This window comes from Anomalospiza imberbis, chromosome 1, assembly GCF_031753505.1.
Source record: "Anomalospiza imberbis isolate Cuckoo-Finch-1a 21T00152 chromosome 1, ASM3175350v1, whole genome shotgun sequence".
Lineage (NCBI taxonomy): Eukaryota > Metazoa > Chordata > Aves > Passeriformes > Viduidae > Anomalospiza > Anomalospiza imberbis.
This window is the reverse complement of record NC_089681.1, coordinates 86,168,346-86,194,698: the sequence shown is the minus strand read 5'-3', so window position 1 is coordinate 86,194,698 and position 26,353 is coordinate 86,168,346. Positions and strand designations below refer to the sequence as shown.

Genomic DNA, 26,353 nt, shown 5'->3' with positions numbered 1-26,353 from the left:
CAAAACCAGCATGAAAAATGGGGAATGCACAGACAGGGATATGGCCTTGGACTTACAAGATCTTGTTATGGATCCTGATTCAGCCAAAGACTCCTGTAGTTTCTGTGGTCAAATAATGTGAACAATTTTTGGAGCCTTCTGGCCTTTTTTCAAAAGAAATGAGCAGCCCTTGGTAGTCTGTGTAGGGCCCTGAGACTGCACACTGTTCAGGTAGTATGACAATGTGGCCAAATTGGTTAGAATTATTTTAAAAATTATTTTCATATGTGAATTACTCATCCTGCAAAATAATTTCATGGAATGACTGCAGTTTTTTTTTTTATTTTGCAACATGTTTCATTCATAAGATGACTAAAAGTTTAGTCTTTTTGGAATAGGAATTGCAGACATTTTACCTTGCTGCCTTATTTCTCTTCTCCATCAACATGCTAAGTGATGGAAAGTTGGAGTCATTTGTAAGCTGCCTGGCACTGCTTTGCTAAAATTGGCATCCTGGGCACCCTGGTGCACTACAGCTATCACAGTTATCAGAAATAGGTTAGTCTGTGGGCAGCTGTGCTTGCATGAACTTTGTATTGACTGGGATGCTCTCAGACAGACACAATTCTTCTGGTCATTTGTCACTGATCATGTTTTCTAGGCCTCTTGTCTATCTCCCACCTCTCTTCTGGACTTTTTCCAGTTGGTTGGTGTTGAAGAATTGCCTCCAAAACCAAAGAGCAGTCCAGCTCCAGCCTGGAGAGTCCTGGATGGAAGGATTACTTCACTCGTCCTGAGGGTTTTCTCCTGTTTATACATCCAGCACGTTGTTTGCCTTTTTCCTAATGGTGTTCACTGTTGACTGACTTTCTACATATGACCCTGATTTTCCTCTGCAGAATGTGTACTGAGACTGTCGTATCACCATTCTGGATCTGGGAACTGATGTATTTCCCATAGCATATAGTGCTGTGCTACTTGAAATTATATCTGTGACCGTTTCTTTATTTTTCCTTTGGTTAATGGAAAGAAACTTTTATTATTGAACTCAGATAGTCGATCAGTATTCATTTGAGGGAGGCTGGCTTGGGTGATGGAGTTGTGGTGGGCCAGAGCACTGGGAGTCAGAGGCAGATGTTACTGGCCAGACTGAAATATAATGGCTGATGTTACAATGCTCAGTTGTGAAAATACTAGTTAGCTTTGTTAGGGGATGGGTGTTGCTGACTGGCTTTAAAAGTAATTACAAAAGACTGCCTGGTTGTAGAAATGAACATAAGAATAGTTTTGCATCTCTCTTTGACTTAGGGAGTTAGTAATGGCCAGAGGGTGAGGATTTCATGTGCATACCTATCATCTCCTGGCATTTTGCAAAATGACTGAAAACTTCAGCCAGTTTGCGAAATGACAGGTTTCACAACAGAGAACATAATGTATATGCCTTAGAAGGCTCCTGCAACTGAAACAAGACCATAACTCAACAGCACCTTTGAGTGTGCAGTGAGAGATGGAATTAGTCTGAAGAGAGAGGAGTCTGCTCCCTCCGTCAGATATTTTCCCTCTCTCTGTGGCAGTTAAGCACTTTGGAGCCATTAGGAAAGACAGAGTGGCCTTTAGACTTCTGTTAACCTGGAAACTCCCCTAGTACTGCATTCTTTTTGCTCTTGTCAAAAAAAAAAAAAAAAAAAAAAAACAACCCCCCCCCCCCAAAAAAAAAAAAAAAAAAAAAAAAAAAAAAACTCCTCCCCCTGCACCCAGCTGCTTCTCCCTGCTCTTTTTGCTTTAGCTCGGCACAGCAGAACTTCTCCAGGATTAAAAGCCACTCTGTCTGCTATGCAAGTGTTGGGAGAGGAGAGTGATTGCTGGGCAACTGATGAGCTGGGGTGAAAGAGTGTTGGGAAAGAGAGCACAATGTTCTTTTCTTTTTATGGAAAGTGATATATTACTATAGACCACAGTAATCCAAGGTCTGCTCTTAGCTACTTCACGATTAGTGAACAGGCCCCACTTGTGCTGTACCAACCATTTGTGCAGCTGTGGAAGGCATGAGGATGTCAATTAATCTTGATTTGTGCTGTAGGATTGCTTCATAGGGGAGGAAATTTATCATTTGGTTTGGATTCAGGGTACTTAGATGGACATCATGCTATCTTTGCAGGGAAAGCACAGGCCTCTACTGTGTCAGGTGAGTCATTGGTCCTTGCTGGATCTTCCCTGGCAAATTCCCTCTCTTCTCGGGAGCCTTAACTTGGTCTAAAAGATGGAGCAATCAGCATACAGTACAAAATGTTTTGCAAACTTTGCCCAGTCTGTCGCTGTGTCACACCCATTTCAGGGAAAAGAAAAAATACGGCTTTTGCTCAGTCATATGAATGATTGTAATTATTATTTGCATGGCAGCCCAAACTTTGTGAAAAACAGAATCAGGTGAAGCCCTGGTTCTGCATCAGAGACCACAAAGCCTGTGTAGATAAAAAACACAAAAGGATGAAAAAAGACACAGGCAAGAACATCCTTTGAGAACAAATGTGTTATCTCTTAAAATTCCTTCTACCACCATACTGAACCAGAGAAAAATCAATTTACCTTCCAAACTGCAAGGCTCAGAGAAGCAAATAAGCAGCGAGTACAAAAGTGGTATTCTTACTGGCTTCTTATGCAAGGTCAGGTTTTTGTTGAAGAATGAAGCTTTTGTCTCTGAGGTGTGATGAAAAAATATGGAATAACGTGACTTGTGACAAAATAATGAGACCTGCCAAACTGTTTCTCAGACCAGTGCCCAGGTGTATCTGTTCTCCTTCTTTATCCAGCATACCAGCCTCTGCTGCATGGAGCCATGCTCCCCAGGGACCAGGCTGCTCTGAAGTTGTTGCAAGGCAGCACATGCTGGCTGATCTGGTCAGTACAGGTCAAAGCAGGGGAGAGGGAGCAGCATGGCCTTCAGCAAAAACCAGTTCAGGGACCCGGAGAACTGGCTGCCTTTGTGAGACCAGGCTGAAGGGCTGGCTGCTGTGCCCCTGCTGCGGTTGCTCTCTGCCTGACCCCGCTGGGCTGCAGCTAGCTCAAGTATGCCAGACACACTGATCGCAATGTGGAGATCCCTGTGAGCGAGCCAGGGGAGAAAATAGCTGGGCATATGGTACTATATTAAGGGGAGAGCATCTCAGAACTGTTTGTTGGGATTCTCCAGGGGTAAGAGAATCACTTGCTCTCTGACTTTCTGCCTTCCCCAGCACCTCCTCCCTCTTCTGCCCTTATCCCTTACAGGTCCTCCCTCACTAAAGAAGCTGTGAGGTGATGCAAGGCCCAAGGGGTGCTTCTTCCAGCTGGACTCTGGGGGAAGATGACTCCTGGGTGTATGAATCTTGTGCCCCATCTGTTTCAAGCAAGCTGGAGGTCCCTCTATTCCCATGCTCTGGTTCAGCTCTGTGCTCTGACACCAAGTCCCAGGACAGGACCCAAGTGGCAGCTTTTCACAAGGATGGGCTGGCATGAACAAGGGAGGGCTTCCTAATCATCTCTGTCAGCAATCAGCTTTCTTCTCTTCAGATTCCACGGGGGAAGGACTTGCAGCAGCATGTTTTTCTTCTTCCTCTCCCAAGCTCAGCTCATCTCCTTCCCCCACTCCCACCGCTCCCAGCCAGTACCAGCCCGGCTCCTCATCCCTGCTGCTTGTCTCTGCCTCCCTCCCTAGTTCTCCCCTCCGGTTCCCAGCTAAGCTCCAGTGAGCAGGGCAGCAGGCAGGGGCGGGAGGGGAGGACAGTGACAAGACACAGCTGCTGGCCGCGCTCAGCAGCTCGGAGAGTGGCCCCTAGTGCCCGGCAGCAGAGTGCATTGGGCATGGATGGCCACACCGCAGGACACCGGCTTCCCGTCGGGAGGTCAGCGCCTGCTCCCTGGGGTCACCTTCTGTAAACGGAGGAGGCCCATCTAGCACAGAAAACAAATAGGAGAAGTGAAACACACGGGTTGATTATTCAATTGACGAGCCTGAAGATTTGTGGCTTTTTGCTTTACCTTTAAATGCTTTTGGAGGCACTTTTGGAGACCATTTCCGGGTGCATGGAGGTCTCCAGGAGGCTGGGCAGAAGTTCCCTTGCCCCATTTCCTCTCCAGTACTGCTGGAGAACAGAGTCCATGTGTTGCATGACTTCGAAAACATCCTGATGGATAGCATAAAGACAGCAGCTGAAAGCACATGGAACAGTCATCCTCCTTTATCAGTACAGGCATCTGGTGTTTGGGGGGCTCAGAAAGGAACAGGGCTGTGTGGTCAGATGTGATATGGGCTCCAGTGTGGTGTATCTGGGCTGTGACTGGGATCCCTGGCTGTTCACCACAGGAGACTGGAGTACAGAAAAGCCCTGGAGTTGCTCTAAGAAATGGATTTTCAGAATACTGCACTTACAGAGATCAAAATGTCTCCTTTCACCAGTCAAAGTGTAGAAGGATTAAAGATAGAAAGACTGGGATTGATTGTCATGGGTGTCAAAAGGGATGCTGGAAGATAAAGAAGCACAGCAGCCACACAAGAACAGTAATACTGGCACTCAGAGATGCTGCAAAAGACATGTGGGACAGTGGCCATCATTTGCTCTATATAGGACACATTTTACTTGGTTGGTTCTTCTGTTGTAAGGATAATTTTGCCACCTGTGAACGGTTTTTATGACAGTCCTGTTCCACGCAGCCCTTTCACAATGTTTTGTTCCATATTAATAGGTTTTTAAAGTGTGAGATTGTCACAGAAAAAGAGATTTGGATTTTCCATTTAATGAACTTATAAAAAATCTTGTCCACAGCATTGCTCCAAAGTATTTTTTTCTAGTTGCTAAAATATGATGCTCCTGGGTTTATATCATGTGCTTCTCCATATCATTGTTGCCCACTGCTATTTTGCCCCAGCATATCATGGCCTTCTCAGAACTTAGTTTGTGATTCAGGATGACTCTGCATCCATGAGGATGGAAGGCAGGCAAGGTCCCCAGCCGCCTGATGCAGAGCTCTGGTGCTCAAGAGAGGGAAATACTAATTCTGTTGTAGAAAGCAGTGAGACATGCCATGTGCACAATGAGGGGCAGTTATGGTCATTCATGTTCAAAAAGATTGATTCATGCTGGAACAGGTGCAAAGAAAGGCAGCGGGAGGATTAGGGTGTTGGAGAGCTGAAGTTATAAAAGTAGACTAAAAGAGCTTGGCTTATTTAGTCCAGAACCACAAAGGCTGAGAGAGGGATATGATTGCTCTCTATAAATACATCCTGGAGGTTAATGCTAAGGAGGAAGAGGAGCTATTTCAGTTAAAGGACAATGCTGACACAAAAGCAAATGGCCATCATAAACATGGCATGCAGAAACCGAGATGGGAAGTGAGGTTGATGTCAGGCATTGCTGCTGGCAGGCTGAGGGCAGGGGGCCCAGGCAGCTCGTGGGAAGGGCGCATGGCTGTCACTGCCTGTGCAAGCAGACTGGGCACAGCAGCCACGGGCTTGCCAGGTCCCGCAGGAGACATGTGCCCAAGCCTGTTCTGTGCCGTGCCGGGCAGGAGGCCCAGCAGATCCAAAGCTCCGCTCAGACCCTAAGGGCAGCACCATCCCTGAGGTCCTGTCTGGCTGACCAGGGCTCCCTCACAGCCCGGTCCTCATGTCAGCCCCCGGAGCCGGCAGCCCCCAGGGCCATCAGCTGTGGTCCAAACAATGTGGCAGCAGGGCCCGTCTCCATCTCCCCACAGCCCTGCCCTGCCTGCCCCACGGGAGATGCCTGGGGCTGGCACAGCTGTCGTGGGCAGGCCCCCACGAGCCATGTTAGCCCTGCTGGCAGGGCTGTCCTGATCTCTACGCAGGGCTGTCACCAGCCCGCAGGTTACATCACCCATAGCAGTCTCAGTTTGCCTGCCTGGAGAGCAAGGAAGCACCACTGAGACAGGGCACCCATTTTGTTTCGTGGCCAGGGGAGGAGAAGTTTCCCCTGTTAACACCAGGGTGATCTCGGGGTATATAAGGAGGCAGTTCCCTGGCTGGCTGCTGGCTGTGGGGCTGGGGCCCGGGAGTGCGGTCGGCTCCCCAGGGCGGTGCTGCAGCAGCTCGGGGCCTCCCCAGGGGCCTGCAGACATTTTGTGTCTGTGCATGGCTGGCTGCTGGAGTTAGAACATGGCCGAGGAGTTCTCTGGGTGTGTCTGTCACTTGAAATCACTGGCATCATGTTGTGCTTCAAGTCTCTGACTTGGGCTTAAGCCCTTGCTGCCTCAGTGTTGGCAATGCGAGCAGAGGAGTGAGTTTCTCTCAGTGATGGGAGCTGAGTGGCTGCTGGCTTGCCAGGCTGGTTTTATTTCCACTGTACGCCTTATGCTTGCTGAGAGGCTTCACCTTTGGATCAGTGGGATGGAGAGGAGCTGCCAGTGAAACTGTGCCTCCTGCTCAAGAGTGCTCAGCAAGGGGCAGAGCCCTGCCTCCTCCCCAGGCAGATGCTGCTGCTTGCTCTGGGGATGCTCTGCTGGTAGAGTCTTCTGAGCTCATCTCGCCTTTGGTGGACAGGCCACTCACCAGAGGACCAGGTGACACAAGGCAACGGGGATTGTACCTATGTGGCAGGGTCAGCTCCTTGCAAAACAAATAATGTCAGAATCACAAGTATTCCAGCTCAAGTATTTTGGGGCTTTCCCCCTCCTCCCCTCTCTATTTTCATTGCTGGAAGCTGAGAGCAGCCCATGGGATGAATATTTCACTCCAGACTTCCATTCAGCTGTTAAGTCAGGATGTTTGCCAGAAATGCAATTCTTTCTTATATCTCCAGGATAATAGCTGGATAGGATGGTGGATGGCTCATTCAGGATGAGACATTACAACACTTTTATTCCTGGCATAGGATGGCATGTGGCTGCATTGCCTGTGGCAAGTGCTTGGCTGACTGTGCTTCTTTAAAGGAGATTTTTTTTTTTTAAAGTAAATACCTTTTGTCTTGTTTTGCCCAGTGAGATCTGCAGGCTGGGACATCCTGTATCGGAAAGGGATCCGTCAATTCATGTGTTAGATACCTGCTGCCCTCTAATGGCTGTCGGTCCCTGCGAGCCTTGGGACAGCACGGGTTTTGTGCATTCAGTGCAAGGAATCTGCTTAGCTCAGAACTTTATCCAGTGTTTTTATAGCATGGGACAAATCTCTGGAGAGAAAGTGTGGTGAGATCTCTTCACTGTTCTTCATGGTTTAATATGCCTCTTCCCTGCACTCGGTGCAAACCCCATCATTTTCTCCTTGCTTCTGCCACATCTCATCCTGCTTCGATTCCTGTTAGGGAAGTACTTGCCTTTCCTAACAGCTTTAGATGTGATTTAGACGGTGGACAAAGAATAGCAACAGCGTAGTCCTTGAACTCCATCAACTTTCTGCAGACCACAGGAGACCTGGTCAGAAAGACACAGAAAGAAAGGCACTTGCCCAAACAGTTGGAGACAGTTCAGACAGCTGTTTGTGAAAAGTTTTTCTGTAGTAACCAAGACACATAGTGTCAACTTCTGCTCACTCACTACCAGACCTATAATAATGTCTCCTCTGTTCGGAGAAAATTATCGGTGCCCTGCCTGCCTTGTTGACTTAGAGGGATTACATTTCTTGGGAAGTGGGACCATGCAGTTCCCTGCTGAATGGCTTGCTGCTGCTTATCAGCGGGCAAGGTACAGCATGCTGTTCCCTCGGGAGCATTCCCTGAATCAACACAGGCTCCCTGAAAAGCCTGGTGCTCATTGAGTGTTGTGCAGTTCGGATTTTTGTCCCAGAACCAAAATCTTTAAGACTGTCTGGAGGTACGCTGATGTATTGGAGCAGTACTGGGGAAGCAGTAAGATATCTGGAAGGAATTTTGCAGATGAGTTAAGGATCAGTGAAGTCTGAAGAATGGTACCGACACAGCCTGTATCTCTTTGCCAAGGAATCTAGCATCCTACTGAGGACTGGAGTCCATAAGCAACAGGGGAGAATGAAAGATGAATTGCAGTTAAGCACACAAACAGGCACTCTGAGAACACTTGGAAGAAAGTCCCAGGAACTGGGGCCTGACTTTGTTCACAACATTCTCTCTCTTTTGACTTAACTACTTTTGCTAATCTTGATAACAATCTCCGTGAGAGCACAGGATCACAACTGTAGTTCCACCACAGTTAACCAGCCTTAGTGAAAGTTTAATGAAAACTGCAAGGCTACAGTCCTTGATATTCCCTCTTCTATTCAGCCTGGAAAGTACAGTTTTAGTGCTCTATTTATAAAATATATTTAAAATCCGGGTTCATACATTTTGGAGGGTGGAGGGGGGTGGTGGGCAGAAAGCCTGGCTTCATTCAAATCAGTGGGAGTTTTGCCATGATTTACATGGGCCAGAATTTCATCCTTGTTTATATAGTTTTGCAGCCAGGCTGAAAAACTCTTAGGATGCCTGGGCCAGAAAAAGAAATCTTGAATCTTAACACTGCTGAGAACAGTTGGGGTAAGAATGCTGGGAAAGTCCCAAGGAAATTGAACTGGCATAGAAGTCATGTTTAGCTGGCCGTGTTTTGGATGCTTTTGTTGTGCTCTCCATCTCCTCCCTCGCTGCCTGAACTGCGAATGATGAGCTGCAGACCAACCTGATCTGCAGATGGCTGCAGTTCTGACATGTAGCCATCTGCAAAGCCTTCACCAGCAGGGGAATGCTGGGTAGCTTTATAAGATCAGATAATAGGCTGGTGCAAGACAACCAGAAGTCTGAATATACTTAGTAAGCAATGTTCCTGACTAATGTAGGCAGCAGTCTGTTTAATAGCAATCTGCACTCAGTAGCCAAAGTGCTATGGGATGTGCTTGGATCAGGTTTGGGCATGCACCAAGTAAAAAAACTGCTCTGCTACACGGGTTGCTTTTCCTAAGCTGCCATTATAGGTCAGTGCAACACACTGAACAAGGAGCCATGTGTGAAAATGATTTCTAGGTCACATCTCTGTTGCTGAGCATTTGCACCAGTGGGGTTTTCAGGTGGTCTTTCTACATCTAGTAGCACTCATCAGCTTTTAAATTGCTCAGTCTGTGCCTGTACAGCAAAGAGCATGTGCAGCTGTTAATTTGATTTGACAAATCCTACCCCTCATGTCCTAGAATCACAATGAAATACTTAAAATTTCTCTTTTGGATAGAACAGTGAAACCACTAAGTTGCAGTGTAGTTTTTACTTCAGAAACTGCACTGATTTAAAAAATGGCAACATCTGTGCAGCTTCCTCTGTTAAAACACTGGGATGCAAGATGCCTTACAAACCAACATGAACATCCACATGCATCTGCAGCGCTCTAAAGTGGTTGTATGATTTTAAACTCATTTATTTTCTCAGGTAACAGCAAGGGCTGTTCTGGATTGTTAAAACAGACAACCCTTAAGGTAGAGCTTTGAGCTAAAAATAAGTCACTCTGTCCAAGCGTCCACATAAGGCTGTGCTATGCTCCATAGCTTATCTGGTCACAGTGACTTCAGAGGGACTACGTTGAAGAATGCAAGGAAAAAATTTGGTCTCAGGCTCTGATCTCAGATCCTCCTGTAGGCCACAGAAGAGTGTAAAGTAATACTGTCCCTTCTTCCTACAGAATTTCCCTCAGAAGTACAAAGATCCAGCGAAGTTGGGACTAATTCTGGACCCAAACATGATGGCTGAAGAGTTGCTGGACTGGATCCTACAGGCCTTGTACAAAACAAAACAAAACGTCCTGCTGACATAGGTTGGATTTTTGCCTGAGGGAGACCTACTAGCTTTGACACTTGCTAAGTGAAAAGTGAAATTGTTGGGGTGACTTTCCCATTTTCTTCAAATAAAGATGGCAAAACTCTCACCAAAAGCAACTCTCCACACAGAACCAGTTTGGGTTCTTCTTCTAAGCAGAACTCACCAGAGAGAATTTCGTTGAATCTCATGGATATGCTGATGGCTGTAATGAGCTGGACATAAACAGACTAAAGGGACAGCCCACAGGCCTTCCCTTACCCCTACCAGTGGAAAAGGGATGGATGAGATTTCCCTGCTGTTGTTCAGCTGCCGGTTAACAGAAGAAGCTGTTCTCTATTTGGGCTTGTGCTGGTTGAGCAGCCCTGTCTGCAGCTGTATCGTGTTACACACTGTTATGCAACCCCATCCTCCTTGCAAACAATGACAGGAGCAACCTAAATCATGAAACATAAAGACTATAATTAAAGAGGGGAAAGTGCTTATTTGGCATTTGGGTACCCACAGCCAATTCAGATTAGCTGAACTAGCAAATCACTTGGCACAAGCTTAATGAGAATAACATTTGCACTGGACTAAATGATGGTTGTTTTACCCCACTGCTGGCCAAGACAGTAGTGTAACCCGAGTGATGCTGCCATGGCTTGGGCAGTTCTCTCTCTTCCTAACAGACAGTGACATTTACAACACAAACAGGAAGAGCCTTTGCAGTCAAAGGCTCTGCCTCAGGTTCTGAAACTATTAGCACCCAGAGGAGCTCTGGCTGAGTATGATGCTCCAGGTCTGTTTCTTATGATTGGAAGTTTGCAGGTGTACAAATCTGACCGTATCTGCTCAGACTATGCCCTGCATTTTCCTGCTGGGCTTGCCAGCCTCATGCTGGTTGGGGGGTTTATGCACATGCACAGCTTGTAGCTGCAGTTGGCTGTGAAAAGTGGACATTGCCAGCCAGGAGCTCTGAAACTAAACAGAGTATGCAACTGTGCAAAGCCTCTGAAAACTTTGGAAAGTACTTCCAAACCCTCTGCTCCATCCCTCCCTCACACCTCTTACGGAAAAAAAGCCCACACCTTTTTAAAATCTGATTTTCTTTCCAGAGATTTCTTGCTGGAGGTCTTCCTTGGGGAACCCAGATTAGTAGCTTATGGAGGCATTAATAAAACAGCAGATGTTGAATGTTAAACAAAGAGAGATTTTCATCCAACTGATTGATAGATATTAGAATTAAATAAGAATTATTTAAGAATAAAGGCTCTACTTCCCTTTTAGCTTGCAACTTTTATGCTGGTGAACATCTCCAATGAGTTCTGTTGAGTTTTCTGATTTGTGCTGCAGTCATCAGGATTCCAAAAGTTCTAAGCAAATTGAAAAAAAGGTGAATGTTTTTATGTTGCTGCCTTGGGGACTGTGAAACTATATACCTGCTGGGTCTTCAGTTGACCCTGGAGATATTTAGTGGAGGGAGGAAAAGAGCTTAAGTTTAAAATATAAAATATGGGGAAGATGAATCAGCACAATTTTGATGCTGTTGGCTCCACCCACCAGTTTTAATCATGCATCTTCCCCTTTTTCCTGCCATAATCATTCTCTGCACATAGTTAGGTTTGTTTTACTGATCACTGAATGCCAGTAAGGATGCAAGTTACACTGTCTCAGTATCAGTGACACCCACTTCTGACAAATTTATATTGGATATGAAGATAATTACCTGTGACTTTGGGCAAGTAGGTCAACAGTTTATGGAGAGTTCTGCAAAATACTGATGACAGAGTACTGCAGCATCTATACTACTGGTTGCATAGTGAACATTTTATTGTCCCACAGCCGTCTGGAACCCTGCATTATCCCTTCCCACAACCATCCCATCACAGCCAGAAGCTTATCTATCTGAAGAGTCAGGCAGCTCTTCAAATGGGAAAATGTTGCATGATATTGAATAACAGCTCTATTTCTCCATATGCATACATTTTTCACAGTTAATCTCTCACTCCTTTGCCTCAGTCTCTGGGAGGATAAGTTCAGGCATCTTCATATTGAAAATAGCTCTGTGTTACCCAGACAGTTAACTAAGTTTGAGATGTAACAGGTTATTCCCCAAAGGCATCTTAAATGCTAGGGTCTCTGTTTGCCAGGAGAGTGCAATATCACATTTTACTGGCTGACATATGAGATAGCACTTCTGCCAACATAACAAGACAGTTCTTGAGCCTGAGTGTACCCATACCCCAGCCTCGTCTCAGAGCCTCACATTCAGACACGCTTCCTAACCTTCTCCAGGTTTTAGGCCCTCATTTGTTTGTACATCCTGGGATGGGAACCTCAGCAGCCCTGGGCCAGTGGAGCTCTGCTTTTGCTTAGCTTTTCTATATACTTTGGATGTAAACCATGATGATTTTGCATGCTAACAATTCCTTAATTATAGTCATGTTTAGATTCCTCCTCCCCTTAGCTAAGCTGAGCTCCCAGCAAGTGGTTCATGTTCCTGAATGTGTAGCAGGTGACTGGTCTTACTTGCTGATAAAGAGGGGCTTATTTACAACTGGGGTCATTTCTAAGCTTGTAAGACCTAACAGAGCCTGGCAGGGTTGTCTGTGGATGCAGAGGGCAGGGAGGGGATTTACAAAGTGGAGTAGAGGGAGTTTATTCAGAACTTGCTTGCCTTAACAACTGACCCCTGACTGATTTGGCCTCACTAGCAGTTCTTCCTTTCCCTTTAGGAAGGATGGAAGTGGGAGAAGAGGAGGCTGGAAGTATTATTCCTGTCAGTTTCTTGTCTTCTCCTTCATGGAGAGATAAACTGATCTTATACTCCATCTACAGAAACTTCTCTGGTTCTAAAGGTACTGTTGCCAGATAATTTTTAAATAAGTATATTGTTTATTTTTAATTCTTTAAACATGGGCTTAACTTCATAGACAACTGTCCATATATATATATATTTTTTAAAATATTTTTAAAGCTACATTGGGAATACTTACAGCAAGGCTGATGCTGAATGTCAGAACTTGGCTCTTTAAGATGCAGCAAGGAGTACAGGGAGGAAAAACTGCCTAGGGACTGCAAAAGAAAGGCTCTTTAGCAGCCTGTGGTGTCACTCCTCATAAGTTATCCATGTTTCTCCTGGGAAAACTGTTTTTGTGGATCACAGTGCCTTGTTGAATGGAGGAGCAGTTGGGCATTTGATATTTTTTCAGAAGTCATGTATTTATAAATTTAGAGGTTGACATCAAACATTTAATAACTTAAGAAGGTGGAACTGTGTGTTGTGTTGGTGTATTCTTTTCCTTCCACGTCCTTCCTTCCTCTAGACTATCAGTCTGTTTTCTACTTTAACTCTATAATGCCAAAAGCCAGTTGAGATGGGTTGTTACCTTTTACAGCTTTTAGTGATTCTAGTCAAATACGAAGAGTTAATCTCTTCTACATATGTTAAAACAAAGGTTTTCTTCTGGCTTAAGTGCTGCTTTGTTAAAGTCTGTCTTTTCTTTACTCTCTCTACTTTTTGGAATCAAATGTATGGTTGCATCTCCACAGAGTAAGAAAGTTTCTTTTTTATTATTATTTTAAGTGAAAAATATAACTGCCGTGGTCTCCCACTTCCTGGATGACACTGGCAACTTTACTTGTGGCTACTGACATTTCAAAAGACCCATCTTATACAGGCAGTGTGTGTTTGGCTAAATTTAGCAAGCCATGGATCAAGTGGCAAGTATGTTCCACCCTGAAACCTATTTTTGGGAGGACCTCAGCATAGGCACCAAGAGGTTAAAAAGCTGTGTGGGGGAGAAGAGAAGAAAAAAAAAAGACAAGAAGCAAAATATTTTGCAAGAATTGTTGCTATGTTCTGAGCTTCAGCTCTCGAACAGTGTGGATCTGAATCACGTTCACTGGGGAAACAGCTGCAGCTGTTTAAGATGCTACCGCTCCTCAGCTGTTTGTTACCTTCCTTTTGCAGGCTAGGGGCTGAACACAAGCCTTCCTCAGCAGTTTAGACTTAATGTTACCCTTTCTAAGGCAAATAAGATGCAGCCAGGTACCCTTTTCCCCCAGCATCACTGGGGGAGTGCAGCAGCCCCTGCAAGAGAGTTGGGGTGGGCATGGGGAGTATAAGCAGCCCCAGCGAGTTTCTGTAATGCATTTGGAAGGGTTGCGTTTATGTGTGCCTGAGAGTCCTGACTGTACTCTGCTTTCCCTGATCATGAAATATGTTTCTACATATTCGGTTGTGACTGGGTTAGTTAAAAGTGTTTTGGAAAATTGACTTGACTAAATCACAGAGAAACTATGGTGTGGACATGCTGGTCTGTAATTAATTGATGAGCACAGTGCTAACCAGATAAAAACCGGTTGTCAGCTTGTAGCAGTGCATTCATAATGGGTTGGTGCACATTTATCCCTGCAGTTTAACCCTATTTTGATTCAATGCCTTCTAGATGCTTTTATTCACTCCTATAGAAGTGTATGTTAGCCAAAAGGATTTGTAACGCTGTGCTAGAACAGAGGTATAGCACTGTGTGCCCATCTTCTCCCAACTGCTAGGGCTGCCCTGGGATGGAAGATGCAAAGCAGACTGCCTCTCTGGGAGCCCTGCCAGCAGCTGACTCAAGGTGAAGGATCTCGGGGACTGCGTGAGAGCCGTGCCCGGTCTGGTTCAGCAGCACACCTGGTGCTGTCTGCTTCAGCAGGGGTTGGGAAAGGCACCGGTGTGTGCTGGCACAGCCCCCCGACACCGTGCCTGTGGCTGGCCCTGGCTGCAGCCGAACCAGCCCTGGGCACTCACAAAGCTTTGAGGCCTTGCCCTGCCCTAGCCTGTGCGGGTGGGGAGCTGGCACAGCCCCTCTCCCTCCCTGCTGGAGGAGAGAGATGGACGAAACTAGTCTGGGAGCAGGTGCGTCATGGACTGGCTCCTTGCTTCCTCTTGGGACAGCCTCTTGCTTGAGGATCCACAGGCATGTCAGAGACAGGAAAGGGACAGTTAATTTCTAGTGGGGATGCTGGGCTGGCAATCTGGAAGTGTAGGAGATTCCCAGCTGTGCTACCGGCCTCAGCTTCCCTGGGAAGCAAAACAGAGATAATAATTACTCTGTCATGGATTTCAGGCTCTGGAATATTGAACATTACTTAAAGGAGTATTCATGGACCTATCACTTTTGTGTTTTTATTAGGAACACTGGCACTTAAAACGGCAATAATCTGGGTATCTAACAGACTCTTCATAATGTAGCGTTTTGCTTTTTCCTTTACTGAGCCCGGTGAACTGGCAAAATAGTTCAGGTTCTTCTGAGTCAGCTGTTAGTACAGTGTGAGAGCAAGCATGATTAAGATTTTTTTAGAAGTTCTGTAACACAAAAAAAAACCCCAAAAAACAGAGGGAGTTCCCTTTTGTCAGAATGCACTAAACAAGTCCTTATATCTTAACACGGAGCTTTTGACCAGCCTAAAAGGCATCATGGTAATGAAGAAACTAATGTAGTTAGTACTTTTAGTGCCCAAGTGTTTAGGAGTATTTTGGAGCATTGCTTTCCTAAGCATTCAGTACTCCTCTTTTTCACAAAAGTCATAAGAGCACATGATACTCAGCCTTGAAAACATCTTGATCTTTGCAAAACCAGATAAGGCCATGTTTATTTTGTATTCCTAGAGCTGGGGTGGCAGGGGGGGAAATCCCATCCCATACCTGAAGGAAGCACACTTAGTTTCTCCCCTTCATGGGGAAAGATCAAGTATGTCTCAAGCCACAGGTGTCTACCCTGTAACAAAACAGAAACCTGACTTAATAATCATACTTTTGTCAGCAGCCTTAAAATCCCACCAAAAGAAGACAGAATTAAACCTCTTGAAAACATCTCTTGGCCTTATTTAGGACAACACAGATTGGAGTACAATTTTCAGATCAGGCTCATCCTCCCCTATTTTCACTTCAGTGAAATTGAGTAGAAAGGGCCATTTCAGTCCTCTCCTTGCATGAAGGATGCAGCAGTGTTAAAGAACAGAAAAAAATACTTCAAGGCTGCTTGGAAAGAGAAGGAATTTAATTCCCACCTTAATTGGGGATCTCTTCTATCAATTTCAACAAGGGCTGCTGCAGACACGAATAGACTGAGGTCAGACTGCAAACAGACTAAACCTCACTGAAACTGGTGGTGGAGGGAGAATCTGCACACACTGCTCCCCTTCAGTGGCAGAAGTGGGAAAGTGTTAAGACCCCTAGTGCTACCTGAAGGTGGAAATACTGGAATCCCTCCCTCACAAATGATAGGCAGCAGTGGCTTCAGCTGGCTACTTGATTTTTCACGTGTGAAAGGACTGAGGAAGGAAAAATGATGGTGTTCTTGTAATGATCGAGGAAGTCTGTCTTAATGGCTGGTTGCTATCGAACACACTTTCCAGCTCTCCTCTTTCCTCTCTTCCTCCTTCCTGACTATGAAGTGAGCTGCCTAAGGAGACACAAATCCAGTATCCTTCATCTCCCCCAACAGTGATACTCTTTTCCCCCCCCCCCGCTTTTTTTTCTCCTTTTTTTTCCTTCCCCCTGTCCCCTTTTGCCCATTTCTGTCTTTCCCTTCTTTTTCTCTCCCTTCTTCCTGCACCTCCCCCCCAGTAGCATCAGCTTGCTGTGGGATAGCAGGGATGGTCATGCTGGCCTGAGGGAGAAGCTCAGCTGCAGACAGGGGTTTTGAGGATGTAAGAGCCAGTGATCTGAGGGTGATTCTCAGAGAAACAAAATCTGGTGACTCCTGTATTGGCAGCTGAAGCTGTTAACGAAGGGGCTGTGTATCTGCTGCAGGAGCTGAGCAGATCTCTTAATGCCCGGTATTGTCAGGCTTGCTAGCACACCAGCCTGTTTACTGGGGTGGCTTGGGTGCAATATATGCTGTGCTCAGTTATCCACTCTTCAGGGCAGTAATTTCTGGCACAGAAAGGGTCAGTGGCCCACAACTGGCAGTGTCCTTGAGTCCTGCAGCAGGAATAGCCAGGGCCACTGTCAGTGGCTGAAGAGGCTTTTAAACAGAGCTTAAATGAATTTCAAAAGGTGACATGAGAATGTGAGCAAATACATTGTTTGTTTGATCTCTCCTGTGTTCATTGTTGGGGGGTGAGAAAAAAAGGAATTCGTGCATTCTTTGCAAGGAATGGAGGGAACACCCCATTCAGCTACCAAATCTGCTTGTAATGGAAACTTCCCACTCCCTGCATTTTTGGCTGGCTGCAGAGGTCAGAAGGGGTAACAATAGTACTGTGCTAGGGTTAGTGCTGCTCTAGTTCTGAGACAACTTTGTCTTGTCAACATAGGCTGAAATCATCTCTTACTATGGACATAAATGATACTTAAGCCATTAACACTTCAGTGATAAATATCTCCTCATGTGGTAAAGTCCTAGAAAAGTGGCTTTGATAAAGATCAAGATGATTGTCTAACTGGAAACTTTCTATTTGCAAGGCACTTGGACTGTGTTGGTGTATCACACTGGATTTGCTCTGACAAGTAAGTTCCCAGTGGGGCAATTTCTAAGGCTTCTGGCTTGGTCCTTGTCACCTGTTTAGAGAGCCTTTCAAAGCAGGCATTGGGCTACTTTTAAATGCTGGTCCTGTCAGTGCTCTTGCAGCTGAGGCACTGCAGCCCCATCTGTGTTTCATGATGGTCATTTCTGTATCAGGAGGCCAGGTGTGAGCTCTCTCAGTGGGAGAGGAGAGGCTGCCAGGCCCTCAGGAAAGCTGGCAATTAGCTTGGTTTCCAGAAAAATCAGTGCTTGTGGGTAATTTCTATAATGAATCCCAGGAGCTCTTGGAAAATTATTTTATTTGGTACCACCAGCTCAGCATCATCCTTCTGATGGCCTTAGTGGAAAGCAGGCTGGGCACAGGCTTGTCTGAGTGCCTACAAAAAAGGCAGTGTTTCTGAGAAATGTTGAGCTGTCTGCACGTACACAGGTTGGCTCTTCCATCTGTGTGCGACGTGTGATGCTCAGGAAAGGTGAGGTGTGTGGTACTCATGTGGCAAGAAGAACCTGTGGCCTGTTTACCAGCAACTGGGGCACTGCTGTCCTGGAGTACCTGGCTCACAAAGCCCTATTTTCTGGTAGTTTCTGCAGTTGTGGTAGAAAAGGGCCAAGTTTCAGGGAAGAAAAAAGTGGCCATGAGAACTTTTAACTCCCTAAAAAAAGACACAGACACTGCAATCTTTGCTATGACTCATCTGGGCTGTTACTTGAAAAATGCAGGCTGAGCAGTTGAGGACCTCCTTACTCAAGGGAGCAGCACTCATTTGTAAACTCTCTGAAGCCCTGAAAGTAGAAATGGTGTAGGTGAGCAGTTCCCATGCTGAGCCTCTGACCACTGATTTCCCTCCAACCACGGCCAGATGCAGCTTAGGGAGAGCCAGCAGGTCACGGCTGGCTAGTTACTTCCCACCTGTTGCTTCCATGGCTGCTAAAGAAGTTTGAGAAGTAAAAATCCAGCATGTATGTTCTCATTCTCATATTTCTCTTAAAAACAGATGATTAAATAGTTGCAGAAATATTAATAATTCCTGGATGATGGGGCTTTGCACTGGAGTGAGTGTTGCTGATGAGGAGGGGGGGGTCTATGAAGAAAGCTGGTGTCCGCTTCATCAAAGCGTGAGTGGAGATAATTCCATGAAGTTTTGACAATGTTTTGCCCACTTGGAGCTTTATTACAGATTCACAGAGAGTCAAAGACTGCTGTGAACTGCAGCAGCTTGTTCAGTCACCTCCCCTCAGTGAACAAGCCATGCTCTCGCGGGGCCTTGCTGGGACATGAAAGTGCCGACATGCATTCTGGAAAACCTTGCGGCATCGCTGCCTCCTCCCTGGGGATTAGGGACTTGTTGAGTCCTATTAGGAAAGACTGTCCCCCCAGCTCAGCAAATCGTGGTACAAACTGCTGAGGGGGGGTAGGTCAGTGCTGTTTCTGTGTCCAGCAGCCCGGGCTCTGGGCAGAGGAGCCTGGCTGTCCCCGGCCACCGCTGCTGTTTGCTCAGGGAGCGGGAGCTGGGCGATAACGCGTCCCTCGAGATAAAGCGCTTTTGTTGTTCGCCTGCTGGGTCAGGGCTCGGTAGGTGCTCTGCATTGCTGGGCGTTAAGGGTGTAGGCCGCTTAAAAGAAATTTAAAAAGGGACTTTGAATGGGCTGGGTCAAGGTGTCAGAGGGTTAAGCCAGAACAGTTCCGGCACTTGCTAGAGGGAGAAAGTTGTATAACATCACCTTACACCGAGTAAACCTCTTCCTCTCAGCCGGCCAGCCCTTTATGCGAGAGGGAAACAATCGTGAAATCACAAAGCCATCGTCTGTTTAACAAGCTCTTTTTTTTTTTTTTTTTTTTTTTTTTTTTTTTTTTTTTTTTCCGACGATTTTTTGCTATGGTGTATCGCCATCCTCAAGGCAGGAAAATAGATTACTGGGGGGGAGGTAGGAGCGGAGAAAAAAAAGCCGACAAAACTCCAGGGTAGTGGGAAGGCTCAGCAGTTTAAGAGTGCCACCTCCTGGCTGGCCCTGGCACGGAGGGGTGTCCCAGCTTCCACTGACGTGTCCCACACCTACTCGCTACCAGCAGCAGCCGTGGAGTCCCACGCACGGATTTTTCGCCAGGCGACGAACACTGCCGCAAAGGGGAAAAATCACCTGCAGCTTTAGGCCTGGTCAGTGCAGCAGCTGGGAACGGTCTTTGGTGTGCAAAGGCTGGCCCAAACAGGATTTTTCCACTTCATGGAAGCACCTACTTTTTTGTGGGTTTTTTTTTTTTTGTTTTTTTTTTTTTTTTTTTTTTTTTTTGTTGTTGCATTGAATGAAAAGAAGCCCTGATCTCGCCTCCTTTCCCAGGGATGGGGGAGCTCAGAACATAAAATGTTTTGACTCCCAGTGGGGGAGAGATGATAGGAGAGATCCTCTTTGGTGAGGTCAGATCAATTGTCCAAATCCTGATATTTAAATTTCATGCTAATTAAAGGAAAAAAAAAGATACTTTGAAATGAAATCACTTTTTCAATGGCACTCTTGTAAAGATTTCTCCTTAGGACAGAACCAGATTTTCCTGGTTTTCTTAGAACCAGATTTTCCTGGTTTAAGGGGGTAGCCATTGTCCCATCCTCTTGGCGTCTGATCTATTAGCACCAATTAGCACAGGACCTGGGCCGCTGCACAAGGCAGCATGGATGTAGGCAGGCAGCCCTGCTGGGACTGCACTGGGTCCTGCTGCAGATACCTCCTGAGCCAGGATGGCATCTCGGCTCCTCCTCAAGATGGGAAGGGGATCAGCTGGAGAGCTAGGACTTGCCTGGGTCTGAGGAGCTGTAGCTCGGGGTACTGTGGAAAAAGCTGCCCTTAGGGATGCCAGTAGAACAGGATCTCAGCTTTGGAGGGCACCTTGCTTTCCCTAGAGGATTGGATTCACAAAATTATTTTTGCTATTGCACTTAAGTTTCCATGAAGCTGAGCAGGATTCAGAACTGCCCTGCATGTAAGCAGCAGTCCCAGAGCAGTTTAGGCATCTCTTAACCTCCTACCTTGTTTCCCCTCTTGTGGCTACAAAACTTCTATGACCCTTGCAGAGCCAGTCCAAGAAGAAAGCCCAAGGCAGAGGTGAGCAGCTTTCTGCTGGTGTAGTTTGTGAGCAGTTGTGCAGCAGAGCAGAATGAACCTTGTGTGGGTGCAAGGGAGGGAAAGGAAGTGCACAGTTGAGGTGGCACGGGCATGAGCACAGCTCCAGGAGCCTCAGTGCTCTGCTCGGCTGTGGATGCTGTTTGTGATAGCTCCCAGTGCAGCTGGGGCAGGCCTTCATCAGCAGGGTGCACTTCCTGAGGCACATCAGCTGCTGCAACGTGCTCTCAAGAGCACTTAGAGATGTACAGGACCTTATAGGTACAGGCAGCTTTTCCCTCTCTAAGGAAACAATTTAGCTTTGCAGACGTTCCAGTAACAGCATGGGTGTTGTGTTTCTTTTTCTCTAGATGGTACAAAATGTAATCACTTATGCAATACGGTAGACTGGCTTTCAAATTTTCCCTCTGATGTACCACTTTGGAAAGTTTTTTGGATTTATATCTGTATTTCACAGTGTTCCCCATCCCCCTCTCTTTCATCTCATTCTACAGTGTTTCCTGTTGGTGTAGTAACTATTGAAGAAGGAGAGGAGGCAGGAAAATCTTGAAATCACTGTGGTGGAAAAACCTGGTAGTGTGGTAGTGCCTCCTGAGCAGCACTGCAGTGGGGCAATGCAGAAACCTTAGCAGTGATTTTGATGTGAACAATGCTGTACCCTGGCACCTCGATCCTTCAGCCCAGCTAAAGATTTTGTAGTATAAGCAGGCCAGAGAATTTTCTGAGCCTAAAATAAGTAAATAAGACAATAGTGCAAGTTCAGTGTCTTGACACAACCAGGAATTCCTTCAGCCAATTTTGCTACTGGAGTCCCCATATTGTAAAGGTACAACTTTATAGTTTTGGACTTTCTTTCAAATAGCTTGTGGTGAATTTTGTTGTACCAGTCCTCTCTGCTGTGTGGTCCCAGTCTGTGTCTGGAAGGTTCCTCCATTTAATCCCTTCTTTAGCCACTGCTCTTTCAAGACAAAAGTGCTTTGTTTGATCTGGCTGCACCCTGACTTAGAGCAGAAAGTCTTCAAAATTTAATATTTGCCTGTTAGCTCAGTCTCACCTGTGTTTGGGGTTTCATCCTGAGGGGAAGGTAAACCCTAGAAATTTAGCAGAGAAACTATCTTTCAATACTGAGGCTGCTATCAGTTATATGAAGGTCTGCACAGAGAGTTTGTTTCAGTCAAGCCAACATAGAAAAATTTCCCTGAATAGTTATCATGGTTGGCTGTACTTGGGGTTTTTGTTCAATATTTTTTTTTTTTTTTTTTTTTTTTTTTGGCCAGTGGGAGCAGTTTGCTATTGTAGACAACACTATAGAAGAGAACTGTGTGAGCAAGCAGCAGTGACTTGGAGGTGAAAGAATCCTGCAGTGTTATTTGCTTCCCACTTCTGCAATTGCAGTACCAAAGCTCATTGTAGTAGTGTCTCTAGGCCTGTTTGTTTGTACTCATCATCCACAAGGTACCAATGTTTTTCTAAACTCTTATGCTTCTTGTTATATGTTTACCCATGTTTATGCTGACAAAAGAGTTAAGAATGGAAAAATATTCTGTGTTCCTGATCTGGGTCTGTAGTTCCCTAGGAATCCAGGGAAGCCTTGAATTTGATGTTGCTTTCCTGTTTTTAGGGAGCAGACCAAGCTATGAATAATAAATACAAGCTCTGGGGCAAAACCGTTTTCCATTCATAAAATTCAACATTAAAGGCTGAACAGTAATTCTTAGTCTGCTGCAAAGCAATAGGAATTCCATGTTGGGACTAGAGAGCTGCTGACAGCTTCTTCAGCTTTTGCTGTGCCACAGTTAATAAATTGGTTCATCTTTGATTTTTATATAGATAGAACAAAGGTGTCTCCAGCTAAGTGATGCAGATTAGCATAGGAGTTCGAATTTGGAGAAATAAAGGCAAAGCAAGTCCCTTTCTTGTGCTGGCTTCTCTCTTGGCTTTCAGAATGAGAAAGCTGGGGCATAACTTGAATAAACCAAGAATGAGGAGATGAAAGTTATGGTATTCTGTTTGGGGCCAAAACTTACTGCATAGACACTGAAGTTTCTGCTTCAGTGATGATTGTGTGAGGAATCAAATCATAGGACGCCAATAAGTTTCTGTGGTCTGGATCTTGAATTTATTTGTACTTCAACATCTGAGGGGTCCTATTGGAACCCAGGAAGAACGTTGCAGGGAGGGAGGGGTAAATTGCTGTCAGTGGTGCAGTGATTGAGAAGGATCTCTGATTTGAGTACACTTGTAAAGAGCATTCAGTAGGGAAATCTGATTGTGACTTGCTCTCCTTCCACCCTGGAGCAGGCTATTGTTCTCAGAACTGATGACTGTCAAGTGGTAGAAGGAGGTGAAGGTTTGCAAGGGGCAAGAGAGCATCCTGGATCAAAGTATTTGTTTTTTCAAGGTAAAGCTGCATTGAATTGGGGAGAAGCAGACCAGCAACAGTGAAGAATATAATCTGTGCATTTTATCACTCTGCTAACCCCAGCTGTAAAATTTACCATAAGAAGGCTAATAAAATGGGAGCCACACAAGCAAACAGGGCATGGGATTATCAGCAAACATTTATTTTGGCTCTGGTGGAGCCACTCCCCTGATCAAAGTGGTTGGAGTTTGAACCTCTTTTAAGTTGTTCCCTGCTTGGACTGGGAGTGCCCTGATCTTGCATTGATGGTGTTAGTATCTGTGCAGCTGTATAGAAGAAAGTATCAGGAGGGAGAGGGAAATTGTGTGAGGCTGCTTTACTGCAGTGTGAGACAACAGTAGCTTATATTTTAGCTTTGCCAGCAACTGCCTGGTTTAGGAAAACAACCTGAGGCTTATTGTATAACTAGATGGTATAGGTATTATCACAGGGCCAACAGGGAATGCTTTACCATTTGCAGGCTCATGTCTGGCAGACTGAGTAGCTGTGTAATCCTTATCAACAAAATAGCCCGCTGGCAGAAATCACCTTGAGCCCCAGGCTCTTCTTTTCCAGAGCCTCTTCTCTGACTGATCTCTTTGGTCGGGATTCCCCCTTTCTCCTCCAACAAGAGCTGCTTGAATCCCCTCTCGGCAATGAGTCTCTTGGCTGAAACACACATCTCTCTGATACATTCAGGCTCCATGGTTGATGTCTGGTGGGGGGAGCTCACTTGGTGAATGTGGTGTTCTTGTTCAGTCTCACTGGCTGGGGAAACACATGAAGAACTTTTGGGAGGAGGTATATGGGTGAGAAACAGAGTAGTCTCATGAGAGAAACATAGGGAGGAGAAGGTTTTTATGTCCTCAGGGATGGGATCTTTCTATGCAAACATCTTGCATCTCACTTTGCGCTAAGGGCAGAACAAAGGCAGCTTTATTTCTGACTTACTTTCCAGGTTTTTTTTTTTTTTTTCCTTACTTGTTTTGTCCATTCTGTATTTCTTTTATTTATTTTGTACTCTGTTGGGGAGATTGTTGTAGACATCTGTGTGCTAGAGTTCAGATTCATTTTAAGACCAATTTATAATGTGTTTGCTCTAGAGAGGCAAGAGTGAGGCTGGGCTTGAATGTAGCTCTCATGATATGAACAGCTCTCCTTCCTGGGTCAGGGCAGTGCTGATACACCAGAGAGAGTCCCTGCCTCCAAGGGGAGACTGGGCTGAGCAGCAAGGGAAGAGCAGGCAGCAGGAAGTTAACCCTGTGGTTAGACTGCAAAGGATTGTTTCATAATATATTTTTTTACAGTTCTTATTTTTAAATAGCTCCACATTATCCAGCCAACGCTAGGCCAGAGTACTTGTTTTTGAGGCCTCCTGGAGATGTGGGTGTTGAGGGGAAACAGAAGCAATCTGTAAGGCTGACAGAGCAATTCAAGCAAGACTTCCCCCTTACCCTCACAGGGTAAAATGTGTGACTTTCTGCCCTCATATCTGCCACAGTCAGCATTCTTGCTCTGCATGAGGAAGGTCCTGCATCCATATGTGAGGTCTGGGAAGGCTTTCCTGTTCTCTGCTGCTTGATCCCTGTAGCATATGCCCCATCCTACTGCTGCACAGAAATGAGGGTCTCAGCAGTTACAGCCCTCTAAGGAGGCTGGGTGGGAGCTGGCTTGGTGGGTGGACCTTCACAATGAACTAGGGATGAGCTGGTATGAAGGAATGGTGGGAGATCTGTTTGTGTCTGGCAGTCTGGGAGTTTGCCTGCTGGTACACAGGAGTCCCTGTGACTAGGGTGTGCATGACTTGGTAGAAACATTGTAGTAGCTGTTTTATCTCAGCTTTAGCTGATCAGTGAGTGTATTTGTAGCACACTGATCATTGTGTTTGCCTGAGCCCTGTGGGAGCTCCTGGGGAGCAGAGTCCAATCCCATCTGTCTCACTGAAGCATTTGTCAGTCCTGGGAAGGTTACTTCAGAATGATCCATGAAAGAAATTGGAGTTTGTGCTCTAGGTGGATTCTTCATCATGGTCCATTACATAAGAGCTGAGGGTAAAGATAAGATACTTTACCTTCCCTTGTGTCTTTTGGGACAAAAACTTGATTTCAATTGGAATAACATAATTTAGATGTTCCTGCTCCCCCTACTCTCTTTTCTCATGCTGCAGAACACCATCAAAATAACAAAATGCAGTCACTCTGGGATTATTTTAGGGCTGCACTGGAGAGTGTAGGAGATGGTATATGAAAAATTTAAGCAATGGATTTTTACGGAAAGAGTAGCGTCTTTCAACATAACAGAAGTAACAACATAAAGACACTTCCAATTCCAGTAATCTTGCCAGCAAGGGCTGAAATTCTGGCCCAGAATCTGACCATGGGGTTCACCTGTGCCTCATACCCCTTACTTCAAGGAGATCTGTGTGGAAATGTGCAGATCTTTGCTTTAGCAAAACCCCACCACTTTCTTGCTCAGGCTGCACATCCCTGAGGATATTGCTCTCACCTGTGCACAGCTGAGCTGTGTTCAGAGCCTGGTTCTTGCTGCAGAGTCCTTACTAAGCTTTCAAGGCTCCTTCAGAAAGATAACTGCAGTAGCTGCTAGATGTACTAAAATTCAGGTATGATAGCGTGAATATTGCACAAATCTTCTGGGACAGCAAGGGATTCTTTTGCTGTGCTGGGATCAGTGAAGATGAGCTCTGGTTTTGTTGCTTGACCATGCCAAAGTGGTGTCTGATTAGAAACAAGAATTCAAGGAAGAAACCAAGGAAATTATTTGATGGAAGGAGTAAAGCCCTTTTTAATTTAGAGGACAGCAGCAATCTTGAACTTCTAACCCCTGAATGATCTTTAGACAACAAATGTCCCTGTCTCTGTGGTATGACAGACATACCTTTCTCCTACTATGGAGAAAGCTCCAGGTTAAGTGGTGGAATGTGAGTTTGAGACGTAGTGTTTGTTTTTCAGCTTAATTCCCACAGAAAAAGGGCAAGCAGTTTTTGTGATAGGAAGCCTAATGCTGTTCAGCTGGTGCTGGGAGTGAGGCTTTGCAATGTTCATGTGTGAGGTGGGCAGTGAAGGGTCAGAAGATCTCAAGGGCCAGAAGTTTGATGCTTTAGAGATTGAATTCCAATTTTTTTAGTCAGCTGAGACCTCTTACAGCAGATTCTGCTACAGATGCTCTGGGGGAGCCTCTGTACTATGTGGAGGCAAAGGTTGGCTTTTTTGCTGTGGTGGACCTGGGGGCCCCTTCAGATGTGCCCAAGGCTATAAGGAGCCTGGTGAATTTGGCTAGGAAGATCTTGGCTATTATGGGATCAGTTTCAAATACAAGTGCTTGAACTAGCACTGTGTCTGTTTTTAATTTGCTTAGTCTTTCATCAGATAACAGACCAAGAAGCTCAGTGGCAGGAATTTGGGTTTTAGTCATGGTTTTGTTGTGCGATTGCAGTGAAATAGAGCTGAGCAAGTGGGCTCTTTCATGAATGCTGCTGCTGAATGGAATTTTGTTAGCTTTTCAAGGTATGGTTCTTCTGATATCTCATGGGAATCATGGGGGTCAGATAAAGTTGAAGAGCTGCTGGCATGAGGAGAAAAAAAAATTCCTGTGTCCGTATAGTG

At 45.6% G+C, this 26,353-nt stretch overlaps 1 long non-coding RNA gene across 1 annotated transcript in view; it reads left to right on the top strand.

Moving 5' to 3' along the window:
* Positions 1-6,599: 6,599 nt before the first annotated feature.
* Positions 6,600-26,353, top strand: part of LOC137478932 (uncharacterized) — a 58,590-nt gene continuing 38,836 nt past the window's right edge. Inside the window, exons 1-3 of the long non-coding RNA XR_011001884.1 lie at positions 6,600-7,647; positions 7,750-11,088; positions 12,431-12,553. This is a non-coding gene — a long non-coding RNA (uncharacterized lncRNA). The remainder of the gene's footprint in view (positions 7,648-7,749; positions 11,089-12,430; positions 12,554-26,353) is intronic.